Source organism: Labeo rohita, chromosome 22 (assembly GCF_022985175.1).
Source record: "Labeo rohita strain BAU-BD-2019 chromosome 22, IGBB_LRoh.1.0, whole genome shotgun sequence".
Taxonomy (NCBI): Eukaryota; Metazoa; Chordata; class Actinopteri; order Cypriniformes; family Cyprinidae; genus Labeo; species Labeo rohita.
In genome coordinates, this window is record NC_066890.1 from 27182210 (window position 1) to 27184718 (window position 2509).

Consider the following 2509-nt stretch of genomic DNA (forward strand, 5'->3'; position numbering starts at 1 on the left):
AAAAGGGCGTTGGCATATAATGCAACAGATATATTAATAAAATTATTTGTGATATAATTTCTAAAGTTATTTTGACACTCTGGCATATCAATTTTTGTTACATGGAAGAACAGAAATAATGCAGGTCTATATGACATCATGCATGCTAAATCTATGTCGTTGTTTTGATTTTGATGACATTCACTACAGAACTAGTACAAATAAGCAATACAGTATGTATTACTAAGGTTAATGTAATGTAATTCCTGTACTTGTGTCAATCCATAACAAATCTTGTTCAACTTTTCAGACAAGTAAAATTGTCATTAGACATGTGAAGAGGATATTTAAACCTCAGTGCTGCATTGCATTGCATTTATGGTCCAAATATTTGTTTACATAATACTGTAAAGCAAGCTTGTGGTAAACAATAATTAAAGTAAAACATAACCATTAATCGCTGAAAGAAAAGGTAATTAATTTACAGGCATTCTCTCTTCTTTCTTTCTTTCTTTCTATCTATCTATTTTCAATATTTGTATTCATCGTTCACATCATTGATCAAGTTTTTCAAAGCAAAAAAAAAAAAAAAAAAAAAAAAAAAAGGTTCTGTGTTAATGACCTCTATTTCTTTCTCTATTTCTATGTTTACAACTAGAAGTGAAAGTTGTGCTTCCATTGCATATGCAGTCATCTAAACTGATGGTGTACTTCTTTTAACAATAACACAGTATTTGTTTATAAAACTGCATCCATTCATATTCAGTTGGTCTGTTGTTTTGTCTCCATTCTGTGCATAGGAACATTCTCATATTCACAAGTAGTGGATACGTCCTGATAAACACAATCTTCATCTTCAGCATCCCTGTGGTGAGAAAACATAGCATTAAGTGCTGACAGAAAAGGTAAAAAATTTACAGCCATTCTCGCTTTTCTCCCCAAAGAGTATTTGCATGCATTTAATCACATTTAAAAATGGCTATCATTACATAATGTAGCAAATAAAACCTTTTTTTTTTTCTTTGTGCATGTGTGTGTGTGTGTGTGTGTACCTGGAATTTATCACATTATGGGGACCAATTGTCCCCACAAGGACAGTAATGCCAGTAAATTTTGACCTTGTGGGGACATTTTTAGGTCTCCATTAGAAAGTCTTATAAAATCATGCAGAATGATTTTATTTATTTATTTTTTTTCATAAAGTAAAAGTGTGCACAGTTTCCTGTGAGGGCTAGGTTCAGGTGTAGGGCAATAGAATATACGGTTTGTACAGTATAAAAACCATACGCCTATGGAATGTCCCCATAAAACACATGGAGCTACATAGAGATCCACATACAGGTATCTCTGGAAATGAACTACACAGAGCCTTAAAATGAAAATACAAAAGAAAAGCGTAAGGACCACAGTCTAAATAGATATAGTATAGTTATTACTTTTTAAGTTACAGGCATGCAAACTTTGGAGAAAAAAAGGGCGTTGGCATATAATGCAACAAGGATTTTTAAAGTCAACAGATATATTAATAAAATTATTTGTGATATAATTTCTAAAGTTATTTTGACTATTTGTCATTTCAATATTTGTATTCATTGTTCACATCATTGATCAAGTTTTTAAAAGAAAAAAAAAAAAAAAAAAAGGTTCTGTGTTAATGACCTCTATTTCTGTCTCTATTTCTACACTTACAACTAGAAGTGAAAGTTGTGCTTCCACTGTATATGCAGTCGTCTAAACTGATGGTGTACTTCTTTTAACAATAACACAGTATTTGTTTATAAAACTGCATTCATTCATATTCACCAGTTGGTCTGTTGTTTTGTCTCCATTCTGTGCATAGGAACATTCTCATATTCACAAGTAGTGGATACGTCCTGATAAACACAATCTTCATCTTCAGCATCCCTGTGGTGAGAAAACACTGATAATTACTTGATGAACTTTCACAGAAAACATTGTGTTTAAAGAGTTGGGACAGCTGTGAGAAACTGTGACACTGACCGCTTTCTTTTGACATGGTAAATTTTGAAGAGCACGAAGAGGAGCGCAACTGACGTCACAATGATTAGAAATGCCAAGAGTCCAACAACAGCCTTGTCATTGTCTGAGGAAGGAACATATTTACAGATTCAGCTAGGCTGAATAAACTACTTACAGTATTTTTGTACATTTAAAGGTGCAATCTTCACTTCTTTTCTTCATTAATAATAATTTAGTTTCTCAGATGTTGTTTTTGTACTGTATAATAATAAATACAAAGCATGTGTGCATATGATAACTATAAAATCACATGGGCAATATTAGTGATTGCTAATGTAGCAATATTGCTCCAGGCCTATCAACATGTTCACTGATTTATTCATTTATTTATTTATTTTAGTGACCAGATACCTATATGAATATTTATGGGATAGAAATTATAGAACTGGAATATGGAATATATATGGGATAGAAATTATAGAACTAATGATTTTATTTAGCAAGGATTATTTAAATTGCTCCTGATATGAACATGCTCACAGATGTTTTT

At 31.8% G+C, this 2509-nt stretch overlaps 1 long non-coding RNA gene across 1 annotated transcript; it reads right to left on the bottom strand.

Moving 5' to 3' along the window:
* Positions 1-560: 560 nt before the first annotated feature.
* On the bottom strand, positions 561-2083 carry LOC127153556 (uncharacterized). The gene is made up of 3 exons (XR_007825289.1): positions 1981-2083; positions 1783-1884; positions 561-844 (listed from the first exon to the last, which is right to left on the bottom strand). It is a non-coding gene; the product is annotated as an uncharacterized LOC127153556 (long non-coding RNA).
* Between the last annotated feature and the right edge of the window lie 426 nt (positions 2084-2509).